Here is a 21,283-nt window from a genome sequence, read left to right as displayed (position 1 = left end):
GTCCCTGCGAACTAAAAGGCAGGTACGGCAACTGTTAGGGTTGACCAGATACTGTAGACAGTGGATAGAAGATTACAGTGGAAAGGTTAAATTTTTATATAACAAGCTGAATAAGGATGGATTACTCAAATGGACAAAAGAAGATGAGGAACGACTGAACAAGTTAAAGGAGGAACTAGTACGCCCCCCCCAGTGTTAAGTTTACCAGATTTAAGGAGGCTGTTTTGTGTTTTTTTTTTGTGAACAGCGCAGAAGGCACGGCATACGGAGTGCTGGCCCAAGAATGGGCAGGGAGTAAAAAACCTGTGGCCTATCTGTCTAAATTATTGGATCCGGTTAGCCGGGGGTTGGCCAAACTGTTTGCAGGTAATGGTAGTTGCTGCCTTGTTAGTGGAAGAAGCACAGAAGATCACTTTTGGGGGGGAAATCAAAGTAATATCTCTACACAATATATGCGGGGTACTGCAACAGAAGGCAGAGAAATGGATCACTGACGCCACATTATTAAAATATGAAGGAATTTTGATTTCCTCTCCAAAATTAACATTAGAAACAACCTCCCTACAGAACCCTGCTCAATTTCTTTATGGGGAACCAAATGAGTCCTTAGGACATGATTGCCTCCGAAATATAGAAGAGCAAACGAAATTGAGACCTGATCTAGAGGAGGTGGAATTACCCATCGGTGAACAGATATATGTGGATGGTTCCTCGAGAGTAGTCGAGGGAAAGCAAAAATCAGGATACGCGTTAGTAAAAGGGAAAACATTTGAGATAGTGGAATCTGGACCTTTGAGCCCTAGCTGGTCTGACCAAGCTTGCGAGCTATATGCCATATTGCTAGCCCTAAAATTGTTGAAAAATAAAAGTGGTACAATATATACAGATTCAAAATATGCTTATGGGGTAGTACATACATTTGGCAAAATATGGGAAGAAAGGGGGCTCATCAATTCACAAGGAAAGGGTTTAATACATCAGGAATTGATTACCCAGGTTTTACAAGCTATCAGAGAGCCCAAAGAAATTGCCGTAGTACATATAAAAGGGCATCAAAAAGGCCTCACCCCTCAGGTTAGGGGTAATAATCTAGCAGATCAGGAGGCAAAAAGGGCAGCATTAATGAGTATAAGAATTATAAGAACGAGGGAAGATTGCCCAGACTGTGGGAAATACTTAATACTAATACTTAATACTTAATAATATAATAATTAATAATATATAAAATATAATAATACTTAATATAATACTTAATACTGTGGGAAAGACTTAAAGGAATTTCCATGTTATGATTGCTGGAGTGAATGGGGAGTTGATGGGATTGAATGCAATTGTTCTGAGGAAGAAAGCCCGCCTTATAAAAACTGCTACAAGTGCGGGCCGGCTAACTCCCTGTGGTCGAATGGACCCATTCCCCTCCCCTTACTCTGTTTCACTATTACAGAAGAAGACAAGATGACACAAATGGGGGTTCGAAAAAACGATAAAGGGAAATGGGTACTGCCTGATGGATGGGAAGTGTTACCAAAATCAGTAGCTATGAGGGTACTACGGAGATTTCATGAACAGATGCACTGGGGAACCCAGGCATTGGTGGATCAATTTGCCACAAATTATATGTGTATAGGGATTTATAATATAGCAAAGAGGATCGTAAATGACTGTATAACTTGTCGGAGGGTAAATGCTCAACATAATGAGAAAAAGGGTCCCGGGAGGACGAGAATTGGCACATCGACCTTTTGCAAAGATTCAATTAGATTTTACTGAACTTCCAAAAACGGGGCGATATAGATACTTGTTAGTTATTGTAGACCACCTCACAAACTTTGTTGAAGCATTCCCTACAGCAAGGGCCACAGCTCAAACCGTGGTAAAGATATTATTAGAAAGCATCATACCCAGATACGGGGTAATAGAAGCAATTGACTCTGATCGAGGCCCACACTTTGTGTCAAAGGTATCCCGAGACACGATGAAGGCTCTGGGAATTAAATGGGAATATCACACTCCCTGGCATCCTCAGAGTTCGGGAAAGGTAGAACGAATGAATGGTGAAATTAAAAGGCAACTAACAAAGCTTATGATAGAGACAAAAACCTCCTGGGTGAAATGTTTACCGCTTGCACTATTGAATATCCGGACATAGCCCCGAGCCGATGTCGGAATCTCACCTTTTGAAAGGCTGTATGGTATGCCTTATGATTTAGAGATGCCATCTGATCACCCCCAGGTACAGGATATCCAATTAAAACCTTATTTAATACAGCTTATGAACCGACGGAGGGAGTTGCAAGCGAAAGGCTTGGTGGCTAGATATAGCAATCCATAGGATACAACCTGGAGATAGGGTTCTAATTAAGACATGGAAAGAAACGTCTTTAACACCACGGTGGGGAGGCCCCTATGTTGTTTTACTTATCACAGAGACGGCTATCCGGACGGCTGAGAAGGGGTGAACGCATGCCAGTCGTGTGAAAGGACCGATCCAGAAAAGCGAATGGGAAGCGGTCGCAGGCCCTGATGACTTAAAGCTCATGTTGAAACGAACTCGATAAGTATGGTCTAACTGTCTATGTATCGTAAAAAAAGGGGGAGAGGGGACCCTGTTTGATCAGAAAAAGGTCACAGTTACCCGAGAAACTCCCCTGAAGAACACTGCTGCTGCCGAGAAGAACCTGCACCTTGTAGTTCGCTGCAACCGAACTGACAAGCGAGGCAGAGAGTGAAACGGTGGGGAATTACGTGGCCAGGTAAAGAACTCTGGAAAATGGGCCCTAGCCATTTTTTTTTTTGCGATACATAGTAATGGGTACGATTGTTTACACTGTTCCTGGGTCTGCGCACCCTCACAAACCTTTTAAATGGAGCCTGATTAGATGGGAAGATCACCATGTTGTTCAGCAGATAACTACTGCTGGGGGACTGATAGGGGAGGCATCATCTATATAAAGAAGGAAGAGACTAAGAGTCCCCAACGGGTGGGACCAAATCAGAAACTGTCGGGGAGTGTTTTGAGGATTCAGCCTACACAAGCTTTTAGAATGCTAACTCCTAATAGCCCTAAACCACTGGAGGTTGCTAATAAATCAGTAAACCTGGAGTACGGGATTAGAAATGAAGGGGTGACCGGGAATAACATATGGAGAATCGTGAATGCTAGTTATCAGTTGTTGAATCAACCAAATCCAGACGTGCCTAGACCTTGCTGGTTATGTCTTGATATAAGGCCCCCATATTACGACGCCATTGGGGATCTGGGAGAGACCACCCGTTCAAACGAAACCGATCCCCCACAATGCAATTGGGGAAGGGATGTAGGAATAACGTTAACGGAAGTAACTGGGAATGGCAGATGCGTAGGCACGGTCCCTGGTGAGAAGTTCCATCTATGCAATATTACAGAAAATGTTACACAATTAGACAAAGAAAAATGGTTAATACCAGCAGATAACACCAGATGGGTATGTTCGTCTCTGGGGGTAACTCCATGCTTATCTTTGAAATTGTTCAACTCGTCTCATGATTTTTGTGTACAGGTAGTAATTATCCCAAGGATTCTTTACCATTCTGAGGAGTATATGTACATCCAACAAGCTATGGCAAAAAACCACTTAAGGAAGAGAGAGCCTATTATGGCTGTTACTTTAGCCACTCTGATGATTCTGGGGGCTGCAGGAGCCGGAACTGGAATTACCTCTCTGGTAAAACAAAGCCAAGAATTTACCTCTCTACGCATTGCTGTAGATGAGGATTTGGCCCGTATTGAGCAATCTATATCAGCTTTCGAGAAATCTGTGCGATCTTTCTCTGAAGTAGTACTATAAAATCGTAGGGGATTAGATCTGATTTTTCTACAACAAGGAGGATTGTGTGCAGCCCTACGAGAGGAGTGTTGTGTATATGCTGATCATACTGGAGTGGTAAGGGATACAATGACTAAATTGAGAGAAGGGCTAGAAAAACGAAAAAGGGAGAATGAAGCCCACCAAAACTGGTACGAATCCTGGTTTAATTACTCGCCTTGGCTCACTACCTTGCTATCAACCATAGCAGGACCTTTACTGTTATTTATATTAGCATTGACTTTTGGACCATGTATATTCAATCGAGTAATCGCGATTGTAAAAAACCGATTAGAGGCAGCTCACCTTATGCTTGTGCGTGCGAAATATGAATCTCTTGAACAGGAGGAGGATGACGCAGAAACTTTAATATTGAGCAAACAAGTGCTTCAAAAATTCATCAATGAACAAAATATGTTAGAAAAAGAAAAAGGAGGGATTGTGATAAATTAGCGGGTGTTTGTTCATTGTCTTTAAAAGGAATTCAGAGAATCTGCTGAGAAGATAAGGTTTTGCAATTTACGACCTTGTTAAGGGGGAAGACTAAGCAAGTAGATAGTGGGGAGGGGGTGTTGGATAAACGTCCTTGGTAAAACAAAGACTCTGTGAAATAGTGTTTGCCGCTTCACTACCCTCCCCCTTGAACACGAGCACAACTGTCCTGGTTCCAGTTAGGACAGAGTTAATTTTTCCTCCTAGTAGCTGGTAGGGTGCTATGTTTTGGATTAGGATGAGAAGAGCGCTGATAACATGCTGATGTTTTAATTGTTGCAGAGCAGTGTTTACACCAGGCCAAGGACTTTTCAGCTTCTCGCTCTGTCCTGCCAGCGAGCAGGCTAGGGGTGCAGCAGGAGCTGGGAGGGGACAGACCCAGGACAGCTGACCCAAACTGGCCAAAGGGGTATTCCATACCATCTGACGTCATGCTAAACAATATATAGGGGTGGCTGGCCGGGGTGGGGGGCCAGCTGCTCGGGGATAGGCTGGGCATCGGTCAGCGGGTGGTGAGCAGTTGCATTGTGCATCACTTGTTTTCTTACACATTATTATTATTAATACTATTATCATTATCACTATTATTATTGTTGTTGTTATTATTATATTCCTGTCTTAATAAACTGTCTTTATCTCAACTCACAGGCTTCATTTTCCCGTTTCTCTCCCCCATCCCAGAGAGGGAGGGGGGAGGGTGAGCGAACGGCTGTGTGGTGTTTAGCTGCCAGCCGGGTTAAACCACAACAACAACGCATGATCATTGAAAGAAAAACGACGACCCCCAACAACAAACTGCGCAGCTTCAGAAGGTTCAACAAGTCCTGACAAGCCGAAACTTGGATGCTATAAAACGGCGACACTGAAAAGGGAAAGTTGCGTGCTGTGGTGGAGCGGAGACTCCCCAGCCTCCCAGCGCTGTTTTGCTTGTACCTGCTTGCTTAATTAATAAATTATCTTCGACCAGAAAATTGCGTGGTCTCGCTTATAAGAGACGTGACGCCCATCAGTTTTTTGGGCCTCGGCCATCACCATCAAGAGACCTACACTGACCCTAACACTTCATCACCCAAAGGCTGTCCTCTTGAGCGCACAAAAAACCGTATTAATGGATACCGGGGCAGATGTCACGGTAATTGCTCTTCACGACTGGCCCAAAAGTTGGCCTTTAGATTCCACCACAAAAGGCCTTGTGGGAGTCGGTGGTGTCTCTGATACTTTTCAGAGCCGGTATATGCTTACCATTAAGACTCATGAAGGCTCGCTGTATAACGTCTGGCCGTATGCTGCCCTCATACTTGTCAGTCTCCTGGGAAGGGATGTGATGGAACAGGGCGAGTTCACCCTGAGCTTTCCGGAAAATTTTCAATAGCGGCCATTGACAAATGATCACGCGTGAGACTCACCTGGAGGACTAATAATCCTGTGTGGGTGACTCAATGGCCGCTCCCTGTGGAAAAGGTCTCTGCTCTCCAAGAACTTGTCCAAGAACAGTTACAATTGGGACACATTACCCCCATGTTGTGGTTTAACCCGGCTGGCAGCTAAACACCACACAGCCGTTCGCTCACCCTCCCCCCTCCCTCTCTGGGATGGGGGAGAGAAAAGGGAAAGTGAAGCCGGTGAGTTGAGATAAAGACAGTTTATTAAGACAGGAATATAATAATAACAATAATAATAGTGATAATGATAGTAGTATTAATAATAATAATGTGTAAGAAACAAGTGATGCACAATGCAATTGCTCACCACCCGCTGACCGATGCCCAGCCTATTCCCGAGCAGCCGGCCCCCCACCCCGGCCAGCCACCCCTATATATTGTTTAGCATGATGTCAGATGGTATGGAATACCCCTTTGGCCAGTTTGGGTCAGCTGTCCTGGGTCTGTCCCCTCCCAGCTCCTGCTGCACCCCTAGCCTGCTCACTGGCAGGACAGAGCGAGAAGCCGAAAAGTCCTTGGCCTGGTGTAAACACTGCTCTGCAACAATTAAAACATCAGCATGTTATCAGCGCTCTTCTCATCCTAATCCAAAACATAGCACCCTACCAGCTACTATGAGGAAAATTAACTCTGTCCTAACTGGAACCAGGACAGATATCCACCCCTTATTCCAAAGCATTTATGTCATGCTCAGGTTACACTCTTTCCAATACCTTGTAATTAATCACCATTTTCATCTATGATATTGTGGGAATAGAAATGTTGTTTTTGCAGTGTTACATTGTTTAGAAGGAAGGAATGTGGTATTGAGATATGCTTACAGTGATAAGAAAGCTCAGCAGGTGACCTCCTAAAATGCAGACAACCAGACTCCTTAGAGCAATGAGGTGAAAATCACTATGTTAAGTCAAGCCAGATAAGGGGAGAAAACATTACCATCTCAAAAACAGGCCGGCAACTTAAGGCCAGGCATTGTCTGTGAAGCATCAGATAGATTGTGAACCTGGATTACCCACTCCAGTGGGGAAACAGGGGAGGGTCCTGTCATCAAAAAGTACATAAACTGTGTTTTTGGAACTAGTAGGTGCGCTCTCCTGCTTGTGGGGCGCCCGCCATTGCAATCGTGAATAAATTACTACTTCACTGAGATCCTCGCCTGAGCCTAAGTTATTGGCTATGGAGTGTTTCTCACAATCTGGGGGCTCGTCCGGGATCCAGTCACCTACTGGGGAGCCCCACCGCCGCAGCAGCAGGAAGGCATGCCCCGCTGATTTCAGCGGTCCTGTGCATCGACGGTGGCGGTTCTGCGGAGAGCTGACAGAGGGCCCGAGACTGATTAAAGAGGCAGGATCCGTGAAGTAGTGGGGAAGGGAAGAAGGTAGGCACTCCGGGTTTTAAGAATTGATCCGGTAACTCTGTGCACAGACCAAGGTAAGAAATATTTATTGCCTTGGGGGTCGGGTGAGACTCTGTGTGATGTGTGATTGAGACGTACTTTTGTACGAAGCGAGTGTGGAGTCCTGATCCGCGGTTCCGTAGCTCCGCGAGGGGTGCGGCCGGAGACGGACGAAGCGTGAGATAAGGGAGAGAAAGGAAGAGTCTCGGGAAATTTGGTGTATGGTAAGCCCTTGCACAGGGAAGTGCTTGGAAGTACACCAGGGAAATTTGGTGTGCGGTAAGCCTTGCACGGGGAAGTGCTTGGCAGTACACCAGGGAAATTTGGTGTGCGGTAATCCTTGCACGGGGTAGTGCTTGGAAGTACACCAGGGAATCTGGTAAACTCATAGGTGTGCGGTAGCCCTTGCACGGGGAAGTGCTTGGCAGTACACCACCATTTTCCAGGATAGGAAAAATGGGAAATATGAGTTCCAGGGGACAGGGAGATATCCCCGGGGGAGTGCCTACCGAAAGTTCTTCCTGAAGAATTATAAGAAATTGGAAAAATAATCTCAAAATTGGAGGAGATGGTAAAAAAAAAAAAAAGGTTAAATATTGTGTATTAGTCTGGACAAAAGAACCAATTAAGGAAACAGCAGTATTTTGGCCAAAATACGGGCCTGATGAAAATTCAGGCTTGAAATTTATGTGTAAACAATAAGATTCCTTTTTTTTCGGAGGAGGAGCCAAGTTATGCTCCCTATAATCCTAATATTGCACCGCTGGCAGCAGCAGTCGCTCCAGGAAAGGAGACAGGGACTGCAATTAACACTGTCCCTAGAGAAGAGCGTACTCTAGGCTCTGGCAAGAATTAGAACAAGGTAGAAGAAGTACTGAGAATTTCGCCTTCCCTGATACTAACAGTACTAACACTAACTGTGTATCCTCTTAGGTGAACTTCCCCCCCTCCTTACCAGCAGAGAGGTTAGGAGTTTCCTAGGACCTAACTTATACTCTTGGGGAGGGGGAATTATGTATATAAATATGTTGTTTACAGGGAAAGAAATGGGAATGATCAGGAGGAGAGCTGCTATACAAAAATGGGAAAGAACTCATCCTCCAGGACCAGGGGTAATACCGGCAGGGCAGAAATAACCACTTGCCGATCCTGGCTGGAAGAATAATAGTGTGCAACACAGAAATTGTAATGGGTAAGATGTATTTGTTCATTGTATAAAGAAATAAAAAAAAAAAAAAGAAAAGGGATAAGATGGTTATAAAATAGATAGTATTTTACACGAGGTTGGGACAGAGCTTCCTGATCATAATAGAACCTTGATATATGATGACAAAGTTGGGGAGGGGGGGGATTTGCTAACTATCTGTAAGGAATTTGGGAATCTGCGAGGGAGATAAGGTTGCACAATGTTGCCTCAATGAAGGGGAGGCTTATTAGGCAGATAACAAGAAGGGGGGGTGTTGGGTAAACATCCTTGAACAGGTACAAAGACTCTGTGAAATACCCCATCGCAAGACATCCTGTCTGCTACTTCACTCCCCCCACCCAAACATTAGCACAACGCGTGAGCACCAAAGAGAGGAAGCAGCCCCCCCCCCCCTTTGGACTGCATAGCCGCAGCTGGTTCAACAAGCCCGGACAAGCTGGAACTCGGATACTATAAAACAGCACCCCCGGAGAAGGAAAATTGTGCGCCGCTGCGGAGTCGGAACTCCCCGGCCGCCCAGCGCTGTTTTGCTTCTGCTTGCTTACTTAATTAATTAATAAATTCTGTGATTAATAACATTTATTAACAGACCGACTTCGTATGCGAGTCTGTTCATAACAATTTGGTGCCGTGACTCGGATGGGCAATTTGATTGAGGACTCCCCTTTGGGGGTGGCGCCCCGCCGATTTTGGCGGCCCTCGAAGCAGGAAGTCTCATTCAGGCCTTCACCGACGAACCTCAAAAATTAAGCAGAAGCAAATAAAGCCGGCAAACCCTTAGCAATCTTTGTGCACGAAGACCGAACGAAGACCCACGGGGTGGGTAAGTATAGGCCGGTGATCCGTTCGGTAAGGGTGGGGAATCCCGGAGTACGGCTTCTGAGACGGCCAATCGCGGCCGAAGCGAGTGCGGACCCCTCGGTAGTGCGGTTCCCACATCCCGCGAGGGACTGGGCCACGAAAAGGGGGAAGTGTGTGTGTGTGTGAGTGAAGGTACTCCGGAAGATGGGACAGAAGAAAAGTAAGCCTTCTGGTCCCATGGGTGGGGGAAATAGCGGTAGGAATATTCCTCCTATTCCCCCGGATAGCCCGCTGGGGCTAATGATTAAGAATTGGAGTAATTCCCCTTCTAGGCGGGGAAAAAGTAAAGTAAAAATGATTCATTATTGTGTAGAGATCTGGGGTAATAAGCCCATAAAGGGGGACAGTGTGTTTTGGCCCCTTTTCGGTTCCTTTGAGGATTGGATATGTCAGGCTCTAAATATTTATGTTAATTCAAAGGAACCATTTAGTTTAGAGGAAAGCGAATACGCACATTTATGGATAAATTTTGAAACTGGGACCCAGTTATACCCTCTAAAAGAAAAAGGAGGGAAGGGAAAGAAGAGAGATTTGGAAGTCCCAGTTGCGCCACCTCCCTACGTGCCCTCTTTGCCAACAGCACCCTCTGCTGCCGAATCTGAGGATTCGGATGACAGTGCCTCGGTCCAAGGGAGACGAGGGCCAGTAACTAGAAGCCAGACTCGTCGCGCTAAAGAAGGGTTGTACCCCTTGCGGGAGATTGCAATGGGGGTACCTCAACCAGGGATGGGATATGTAGCCGTCCCCATTAATTCAGGGGACGTTAGAGACTTTAAAAAGGAGATGGGAAGTCTCTTAGAAGACCCGTTAGGAGTAGCCGAACAGGTAGATCAGTTTTTAGGGCCAAACATTTATACTTGGGAAGAATTACAATCTATTTTGGGAATATTATTTACATCAGAAGAGAGAGGAATGATAAGGAGAGCAGGTATGCGAATTTGGGACCAGCAACATCAGCAAGGTCCTGCTGCTGATATTAAGTGGCCAATGCAGACACCTAACTGGAATAACCAGGATCCAATACACAGGGGCCACATGCAGGATCTAAGAACAATCATAATACAAGGAATCAGAGAATCTGTGCCCAGAGGACAGAATATAAATAAAGCATTCAGTGAACAACAGAAAAAGGATGAAACTCCAACAGAATGGTTGGAGAGACTTCGTAAAAGTCTGCAATTATACAGTGGGTTAGACCCAGGTACCCCGTTAGGGGAAGCATTACTTAAGACACAGTTTGTGGCTAAGTCTTGGATAGATATCAGAAAGAAATTGGAAAAAAATAGAGGATTGGCAAGATAGAGGTCTGGACGAATTATTAAGGGAAGCACAAAAGGTGTATGTTCGTAGGGAAGATGAGAAGGAAAAGAAGCAAGTGCGAATGATGGTGGCAGCGGTGCGAGAAGGATCCAGAAGGGCTGGCAATGAACAAAGATGGAGGAATGAAGGGTTTACTAGAAGGAATAGGAAAGAGAAAAAGGGTGCCCAGGAAAGAAGAGATGTGACCTGTTTTTACTGTAATAAGAAGGGTCACATGAAAAGGGAGTGCCGACAGAGGAAAGAGGATGAGAAAATGTTTAGAAATGAATAGGGGTGTCAGGGGCTCTATTTGCTGGGGACCCAAAGGAACAGTGAGCCCTTGATAAAGTTACGAGTGGGCCCCCAGCACGAGGAAATCGAATTCCTCATAGACACGGGAGCTGAAAGATCAACTGTCCAGACATTACCTTTAGGATGTAGAACTTCAAAGGATAGAATACAGGTAATAGGAGCAAAAGGGGAGCCTTTTGGGGTCCCCGTTATAAAAGAGGTACCGATTGAATTGGGATCAAAAAAGGGTACGGGGCATCTGCTTCTTGTGCCAGAAGCCGAATATAACTTATTAGGTAGAGATTTGATAATAGAATTAGGCATAGGACTAGAGGTAGTAGAAAAGAAACTGGAAATAAAGCTGTGTCTTCTTCGGGTAGAGGATGAGAAAGAGATAGACCCCGAGGTTTGGTATACCTCGGAGAGCGTTGGAAGGTTAAACATTAAACCATTTAAGGTAACTATCAAAGAGCCAGAAGTACCAATCAGGATAAAACAATACCCCTTGTCTGAAGAGGGTAGAAAGGGTCTGAAGGAAGACATACAACGATTATTACAACAGGGGTTGTTAGAACCCTGTATGTCTCCTTTCAACACCCCTATATTACCAGTTAAAAGAAAGGATGGTAAATACCGATTGGTACATGATTTGAGAGAAATTAATAAGAGAACTATAACCAGATTCCCCGTGGTAGCAAACCCACATACCTTATTGAGCCAATTAAGCCCAGAGGACAAGTGGTACAGTGTAATAGATTTAAAGGATGCTTTCTGGGCCTGTCCTCTTGATGAGAACAGTAGGAATTATTTTGCCTTTGAATGGGAGGATCCCGACACTCACAGGAAACAGCAACTAAGGTGGACAGTGTTACTTCAGGGGTTTACAGAATCTCCAAACTTGTTTGGCCAGGCCCTGGAGCAAATTCTAGAGGATTACGATAGAATGCCAGGGACCAAAATGATCCAATATGTAGATGACTTATTAATAGCGGGAAAAGATGAGAAAATCGTACGACAGGCAAGTATAAACTTGCTGAATTTTTTGGGCTCACGGGGACTAAAGGTTTCAAAAGCAAAATTACAATTCGTGGAGGAAGAAGTAAAGTATTTAGGCCATTTATTAAGCAAAGGAACAAAGAAATTAGACCCTGAAAGAGTTAGAGGTATTTTAGAACTCAGGGCACCAGAGACGAAAAAACAAATCAGGCAGTTGCTAGGATTGACAGGGTACTGCAGACAGTGGATAGAGGATTACAGCGGGAAGGTAAAATTTTTATACAACAAATTGAGTAACGAGGGCCATCTTAAATGGACAAAAGAGGATGAGGAATGACTGATGCTCCTAAAAGAAGAACTCGTGAATCCACCGGTTTTAAGCTTTCCCGAATTAAAGAAGCCCTTTTTCCTGTTTGTTAATACTACAGAAGGAACTGCATATGGAGTACTGGCACAAGAATGGGCAGGATGTAAAAAGCCAGTGGCCTATTTGTCAAAATTGCTAGATCCAGTCACTAGAGGCTGGCCAAACTGTTTACAAGCAATTGCAGCAGCGGCCTTATTGGTTGAAGAGGCACAAAAGATTACCTTTGGAGGAGAAATTAGAGTAATATCTCCCCACAACATTCGCGGAGTGTTGCAGCAAAAAGCAGACAAATGGATCACCGACGCAAGGTTGTTGAGATACGAGGGGATATTGATCTCTTCCCCAAGATTGACTCTAGAAACTGCGCCAGTACAAAACCCTGCGCAATTTCTCTACGGAGAAACAAATGGCCATCTAGAACATGATTGTCTCAGCAACATCGAAGAACATACGAGATTAAGACCGGACTTAGAAGATACCGAATTGACTCATGGGGAACAGATATATGTGGATGGATCCTCTAGGGTAATAGAAGGGAAAAGAAAATCGGGGTATGCCCTGATAGATGGGAAAACATTTAGAGTCATAGAATCAGGACCCCTCAGTCCGAGTTGGTCAGCTCAGGCTTGTGAATTATATGCAATGTTAAGGGCTTTAAAATTATTGAAAGATAGAAGCGGAACCATCTATACGGATTCAAAATATGTTTATGGGGTAATACACACCTTTGGAAAAATTTGGGAAGAGAGAGGACTTATAAACTCCCAGGGGAAAGGACTAGTTCATCAAGAATTGATTGTTAGGGTTTTACAAGCGATTAGGGAGCCAAAAGAGATAGCGGTGGTACATGTAAAAGGCCACCAGCGTGGACTGACCCCGCAAATAAGGGGAAACAATCTTGCTGATCAAGAGGCAAAGCGGGTAGCCCTCATGACTAACTATGTAATAACAAAAAGGGCGGATTGCCCAACTTGTGGAGAGGATTTAAAGAGGGAACCTTGTTATGGGTGTTGGAAGAATTGGGGGATGGATGGAGTAGAATGTAATTGTTCAAAGGAAGAGAGCCCTCCTTACAAAAATTGTTTCAAACATGGCTTGCAAATGTCTTTGATAGGAGGGACTTTCTTCTCCCCCTTGTTGTGTTTTACTGTGCAAGAAAAAGGGAAAATGATACAAATGGGAATTAAGGAAAATAAGGAAGGGAGATGGTTGCTACCTGATGGGAGAGAGGTATTGCCTAAATCAGTAGCTGTGAGGGTGCTACGGAGATACCATGATCAATCCCACTGGGGGGTACAGGCCCTAGTGGACCAATTTGCATACAAGTATATGTGTATTGGAATATATGATATAGCAAAGACAATAGTTAATGGATGTATAACTTGCCGAAAGGTAAATGCCAAAAACATAAGGAAAAGGATTATGGGAGGAAGGGAATTGGCCCATCGACCCTTCGCAAAAATTCAATTGGACTTTACGGAACTCCCCAGAGTAGGGAGATATGAATTTTGCTCGTGACAGTAGATCATTTGACTAACTTTGTCGAGGCATTCCCTACGGCAAGGGCAACGGCACAAACAGTAGTAAAAATTTTACTGGAGAACATAATCCCTCGATACGGAGTTATTGAAATGATAGATTCTGATAGAGGGCCTCACTTTGTGTCAAAAGTTATACAAGAAATTATGAGAAACTTAGGAATCAAGTGGGAATACCACACTCCTTGGCACCCTGAGAGCTCGGGAAAAGTAGAACGAATGAATGGGGAAATTAAGAAACAACTTACTAAATTGATGATAGAAACTAAAACCTCATGGATAAAATGCTTACCTCTTGCTTTGCTAAACCTGCGTACGAAACCCCGAACTGATCTGGGGTTGTCACCATTTGAAATGCTATATGGGATGCCCTATGACTTAGAGATACCCGTCGATCACCCCCACATTCAAGATGAGAGTTTGAAGTCTTATTTAGTACAGTTAGGGAACAGAAGGAGGGAATTGCAGAAAAGGGGTCTGGTTATACAACGCCCTCCTCTGGATATGGCAATACACAATATACAGCCTGGGGACCAGGTCTTGATTAAAACTTGGAAAGAAACTGCATTGACCCCACGTTGGGAAGGTCCCTATATTGTTTTGCTAACTACAGAGACTGCTGTCCGGACTGCTGAATGGGGATGGACGCACGCCAGCCGAGTTAAAGGGCCAATACAGAACGACAGGTGGGAAGTGACTTCCGGCTCTGAGGACTTAAAGCTGACTCTGCGACGAACTCGGTAGGCATTACTGGGAAGGGGTGGAGGCTCCATGGTCCCTGAAGAATACTACTGCTGCCGAGAAGAATCATAACCCCGTAGGTGGTAGCACCCCATCTGACGGGCGAGGCAGAGTGGTAAAACAAGTGGGAATGGACCTTCACTACCCCCTGTGGTGCTTGGGGTTATTCGCGATGGTCATGCCACCCACCGCTGGTCAACACCACCCGCATCAGCCTTTCTTGTGGAGCTTGATAAGACTTTTCGATACTACGGTCGTACAGCAGATTGTTACGCCAGGGGCTCCCAGCTTTAAGACTGATCTCTGCAACCTCACAACGACTTTGGAGCTATGTAACAATCAGTCAGATTTCTACTTATGCCCAGCTTCTAACCCAGGGAAAAGCTACTGTAATTCCCCAGCACAGTATTACTGCGCTTATTGGGGTTGCGAAACTATAGCCACAGCATGGAATCCAGGCGGGGGAAAAGATAAATATTTAACTGTCCAATTTGGGCCTCAGGGTTGCAGTAATCGGAACACGGTTGAGGCAGTCTATCACCGTGGAACAGGGACCGTACAAAAAGGGAATTGCGCGTTTTTGTGGGTTAACGTAACTAATCCGATGGATCCGGGGTGGATCCTTGGAAGGACTTGGGGAATAAGGTATTATGAGAAAGGAGCTGATAGAGGGGAAATAATTTTAATAAAGAAGGAAGAACCGCCTAAAACACCTCGAAAGGTAGGCCCCCTCTCACATTTGGAAAACAAAGGGACGTCTCGCCCCACGACAACTAAATTGACCCCCACGCGGCCTGGTAATAATAAAATGACGTCCATTCCCACTCCTACTCCCACTGCGATAGGAAGAAATAGGGATGATTCTTCCTTAAGTAGAATGTGGAAAATTATTGAAGCCAGCTATCAACTCCTTAATCAAACAAACCCGGAAATTACAAAAAATGCTGGTTATGTGTCAGTGCCCAGCCTCCATATTACGAGGCAATAGGGGATATGGGTGCACTCGAATACTCGAATGAATCAAACCCCAGCAAATGTAACTGGGGGCAGGAAATCGGGATCACTCTAACACAGGTGACAGGGAAAGGTAGGTGTATAGGAACAGTCCCAAGAGGGAAAAGAGATTTATGCAGTATTACAGAAGATAGAAAACAACCCTCTAATTGGTTGATTCCGGCTAATAATACTCGATGGGTATGTTCGTCTTTAGGGGTAACTCCGTGTCTGTCTTTAAAATTGTTTAATTCGTCCCGCGACTTCTGTGTACAGGTAGTAATTATACCAAGAATTCTGTACCATTCTGAAGAGTATATATACATGCAACACACAATACCACAATTTAATCTAAAAAGGAGGGAACCGGTAACAGCTGTTACCCTAGCCACTTTAATGATTTTAGGGGCCGCGGGAGCTGGAACGGGGATTGCATCCCTAGTTAAACAAAGTCAAGAATTTACCTCTTTACGAGTTGCTGTGGATGAGGACTTGGCTCGCATAGAGCAATCGATAACGGCCCTAGAAAAGTCAGTCAGGTCATTATCTGAAGTAGTGCTCCAAAATCGCAGAGGACTGGACTTGATATTCTTACAACAAGGAGGACTTTGCGCAGCCCTGCGAGAAGAGTGTTGCGTATATGCTGACCATACAGGAGTAGTAAGGGACACTATGACAAAACTCCGAGAAGGATTAGAGAAACGAAAAAGGGAACACGAAGCTCGCCAGAGTTGGTATGAATCTTGGTTTAATTACTCACCTTGGCTTACAACATTGTTATCTACTATTGCTGGACCATTATTGTTGCTAATATTTGTGTTGACTTTTGGCCCATGTATCTTTAACCGGGTAATTGCTATTGTAAAAAGTCGACTGGAGGCTGCACATTTGATGCTTATACGTGCTAAGTATGAAACTGTAGATCAGGAAGAAGATACTGAAACCTGATGATGTGTAAAAAAGCTTTGGAAGAATTTAATGAACAAAATAAGTAGCCTAAAAGAAAAAGGAGGGATTGTAATGGGTAAGATGTATTTGTTCATTGTATAAAGAAATAAAAAAAAAAAAAAAGAAAAGGGATAAGATGGTTATAAAATAGATAGTATTTTACACGAGGTTGGGACAGAGCTTCCTGATCATAATAGAACCTTGATATATGATGACAAAGTTGGGGAGGGGGGGGATTTGCTAACTATCTGTAAGGAATTTGGGAATCTGCGAGGGAGATAAGGTTGCACAATGTTGCCTCAATGAAGGGGAGGCTTATTAGGCAGATAACAAGAAGGGGGGGTGTTGGGTAAACATCCTTGAACAGGTACAAAGACTCTGTGAAATACCCCATCGCAAGACATCCTGTCTGCTACTTCACTCCCCCCACCCAAACATTAGCACAACGCGTGAGCACCAAAGAGAGGAAGCAGCCCCCCCCCCCCTTTGGACTGCATAGCCGCAGCTGGTTCAACAAGCCCGGACAAGCTGGAACTCGGATACTATAAAACAGCACCCCCGGAGAAGGAAAATTGTGCGCCGCTGCGGAGTCGGAACTCCCCGGCCGCCCAGCGCTGTTTTGCTTCTGCTTGCTTACTTAATTAATTAATAAATTCTGTGATTAATAACATTTATTAACAGACCGACTTCGTATGCGAGTCTGTTCATAACAGAAATCATATGAGAGACTTGGGGTCAGAATGAGAAAGTACTTGGGGATGAATCCTGAGGACCCGGTATCCCAAGGGCTCTTGAAAGTTCATTTTGTGATTGAAGCCTGACAAGATGCACAGAAAATGCTCCAGAAGGTGGGGGGGGGTGTAGTGAACAGTCACTGGGGGGCCCTCCTGTGGGAGGTCCTGAACGTGTGTGTCAAGAGGGGAGATGAGAAGGAAAAGCAGAGAGTGAAACTAATGGTATTGACAGTGTAGCAGGTAGTCAGGCAGAGGGTTGGAGAAAGAGGAAGAAAATCTTCAGGGGGAGTCAGGGCCAGGATGGAAAAGAGAGGAAGAGAGATGAAGGAATGGCAGGCAAGGAAAGCTACCCGTGTTGTGGCCTGAATCTTAGCAGGGACAGGCTTTGATGGGATGTTTTAAGTGTGGGCAGGCTGGCCACTTCAGGTAGGAATATCCAGAGTGGAAGAAGGAGGAGAGAAGGAAAATGGGATGAGGGAGAAAGGTATGGAATTAAGTTGGCTAATGACTGAGACTTTGGTGAAAGTACAGGCTGGAGAAAGATAAAAAGAAGTGTTAAAAAGGGTTATTGAAGGTGTTAAAGGTGTGGTATGTAATGTTTGACAGAACTGTTTTTTTGAATGAGTTGGGAAAGTTGAATGAGCAGGGAAAGAGGATGTAGGCACTATCTAAGTAACAGTCTAGAAGTTTTGGTATATTTGCTGTGGTGTTTGGTCAGTTTCCCAAGTATCGAGAAGGGGGGGGGGCAGGGGGGGCAGCCTGCTCCACCAGGGGCGTCTCCACAGGCCACAGGGGGCTTCGGCTCCGGCGCCTGGAGCGCCTCCACCCCCTCCTTCTGTGCTGACTTTGGTGTCTGCGGGGAGGTTTCTCACTCCTCGCTCTCCCAGCTGCTGTTGAGCAGCAGGTTTTTGTTTGTTTGTTTGTTTGTTTTCGTGGATGTGCTCTCACAGAGGCACGGACTGTGTTGCTCATGGCTTGGCTCTGGGCAGCGGTGGGCCCCTCTGGGGCCGGATGAAATTGTCCCTTATCTGCCACGGGGTGGTTTCTGGATTCTCCTCGTGGGGGCTGCCACTGCAGCCCCCCCCCCCCCGAACCTTGCCATCGAACCCAATACACTGGGGCAGCTAGGTCATTACTGGCCTGTAAAGTATCAGGGATTAAATTAATTAATGAAACCCTAACGAGTGATGGGGGTAGAAGGGGCTGGGATAACAGTGCCACCTTTGGGGGATACCAAGCTGAGACTAGGGGATAAAATGATCTCTGGGCAATTATTGTCTGTACCCAAGGCAGGGACTAACTTGTTGGGAAGGGATTTGATGATGAAATTGGGCATTCAAATAGTAAATTGTTAGACTGGAATAACAGTGTTATTAATGGAGTGTTCTCAGGCCCTGAGAGCAAAGATATATTCACCTCTGACTGGAAAGACTCTGAAGTGGGGGCGGAAGCAACAATACAGATGGACAGTTTTACCTCAGGGGTTTACAGGGCCACCAATTTATTTGGGCAAAGTTCTAGAACAGATTTTGGAGCAATTCCAACCTCCCAAGGAGGAATTTCTGTTACAAAATGTGTATGATTGTTTATTGTCAGGACAGGAGAAAACAGTTGTGAAGGAAGCTACTAACAAGCTATTCAACTTTCTGGGAAAGCAGGGCTTGGGAGTATTGAAAATAAATTACAATACGTAGAAAGAGAAGTCAGGTATTTAAGGCATCTAATGTCTGAGGGAAAACTGAGAATAAATCCAGAGAGGATTCAGGGAATTGTTGAAAACTAAGAAAGAACTAAAAAGTTTTTAAGAGAGATTTCTTTAAGGAATCAGGAGCCACGAAGTCTGAGGGAAAATGGATACTCCCTGATGGGAGAGAAATGCTGAATAAAGCAGCAATGAGGCAAATATGATGTTTTACATCAAGAGAGTCATTGGGAGATGCAAGCAATGTGTGATGTGGTGCTAAGAAAGTATGTCTGTGTAGGAATATACACTTCAGTGAAGCAAATATGCAGAGGATGTACCATATGTCAAAAGGCAAATAAAAAGGTCATTTGTAACTAACCTAGAGGGGGACGGGAGCCAGGGATTTGACCTTTACAAAGTATACAGGTAGACTTTACTGAGTTACCTAAAGGAGGGAGACTTAAGTACTTGTTTGTCCTAGTTGACCACGTGACTGGATGGGTGTAAGCTTTCCCCTCTGTATCTGCCACTGCAAACATGGTGGCTAAGGTATCACTGGAGCAAATAGTCCCTAGATATGGGATAGCTGAAAACATTGATTCAGATCAAGGAAATAATTTCATTTCACAAGTACTGCAAGGGTTAATGCAGGCCTTAGAGATTGAGTGGGCTTTTCACACCCCCTGGCACCCCTCCTCTTCTGGGAAGGCAAAGCCAATGAACCAGACATTAAAGAAGCAATTAACTAAATTAGTGTTAAAAACCCAACTTCCTTGGGTAAAATGCTTACCTTTAGCACTCCTACAGGTTCAAACAGCACCAAGAAACGATATAGGAATTTCACCGTATGAGATGCTGTTCGGATTACCCTATCTGGGCAGAAGGGATGAGATACCACAATTCGAAACAAGAGAGTTTTCTTAAGAACTGTATTCTGGGGTTGTCCTCTTCTTTGTCATCTCTCAGGACCCGTGGGAAATTGGGTCCTGATTCAGACCTGGAAAGGATCAACTCCGGCCCGAATGGGAAGGACACTTCCAAGTACTATTAACCACTGGAACAGCCATAGGAACTGCGGAAAAAGGTTGGACTCACTATACTCGAGTGAAGGCATCCATCGACCCTAGTACCTGGGAAGCTGTTCCTACAGAAGACTTGTTGGAAGCTGAAATCGAAGAGAAAAATCTCATAGTGGACTCTGAGCGGGATAAGAGCTTGCAATTGTAAACTAACCTTTTATTTTCACAGGTAACTAATGAGTGTGACTTGTGACTGAGAGAAAGGACTGGCCTATAGTGAATTGAAGTGTTCCCAAGGGGGGTTTGTTATAGTAGTAGTGTATATCTTATTCTTTGTATTGATAATTATTTGGAAACCTAAGGTTTAAAAATAATGACAGGGAAAAATCAATTATTAATTTTGTTTTTAGTGATTGTAGGCCTCAGAGAAAGTCTTGGTCAATTGGCAACTTGGAAAAGGCATGATCAGATAATAGTAAGATGGGATATACCATAGAAATATGGGTGAATGTGACAGAGGGTTATGTACCACAGTCTGTCATGTTTGATGCTTGTGAGGTGTTAGCTTGTGGAGATTTAAATGCCCAACGACAATTGAGCAGAGGGAACAAATAACTGGTAGAGACCCAACAGCCAGATTGAGAATAGCTGTATGGAAACGATCCTCTATTGCCATCAGAGAAAGGGAGAAACTCAAGGAGAAAACAGGAGAGAAAACAGGAGGCCCTCTTTGAAATGCGGCAGTTCAAACATTTGAGATTGAAACAGGGTACGGGGATGTGAATGCCTGGATAGAATGGGTCAAATATACTGTCCAGAGTCTCAACCATAGCAATTGCTATGCTTGTGCCTCGGGATGACCGATTGCCCAGATAGTGCCCTGCCCATTGGGGTGGACCGAGGATTCCCAGGGAATGCGATGTATGATTGCATTGTACCAAGAAAAGACTGCAGACAACCAGACTCCTTAGAGCAATCAGGTGAAAATCACTACGTTAAGTCAAGCCAGATAAGGGGAGAAAACATTACCATCTCAAAAACAGGCCCCGGCAACTGAAGGCCAGGCATTGTCTGTGAAGCATCAGGTAGATTGTGAACCTGGATTACCCACTCCAGTGGGGAAACAGGGGAGGGTCCTGTCATCAAAAAGTATATAAACTGTGTTTTTGGAACTAGTAGGTGCGCTCTCCTGCTTGTGGGGCGCCTGCCATTGCAATCGCGAATAAATTACTACATCACTGAGATCCTCGCCTGAGCCTAAGTTATTGGCTACGGAGTGTTTCTCACAATATATAGCAGTCATGGCAGTGATGACATACAGTATTATATAATAATTAACATACTACAATTCAACTCATGGGCTATTCTCACCCAGTATCAAATCCCCTTGAGGTACACACCGGACCTCCCCATTCTTTTGCATTACCCAC

At 44.7% G+C, this 21,283-nt stretch overlaps 2 long non-coding RNA genes across 7 annotated transcripts in view; one reads left to right on the top strand and one right to left on the bottom strand.

The window, feature by feature from the left end:
* The window catches only part of LOC310888819, a 61,656-nt gene that overhangs the window by 8,123 nt on the left and 32,250 nt on the right, over positions 1 to 21,283 (bottom strand). The window lies entirely within an intron of this gene.
* LOC310888820 lies at positions 6,318 to 16,564 on the top strand. Its single transcript, XR_014576187.1, has 2 exons — positions 6,318 to 9,205; positions 12,258 to 16,564. It is a non-coding gene; the product is annotated as an uncharacterized lncRNA (long non-coding RNA).

Source organism: Anser anser (assembly GCF_964211835.1).
Source record: "Anser anser genome assembly, contig: SUPER_W_unloc_1, whole genome shotgun sequence".
NCBI lineage: Eukaryota > Metazoa > Chordata > Aves > Anseriformes > Anatidae > Anser > Anser anser.
Note: the sequence above shows the minus strand (reverse complement) of the source record. Positions and strands in the feature narration are given on the sequence as shown.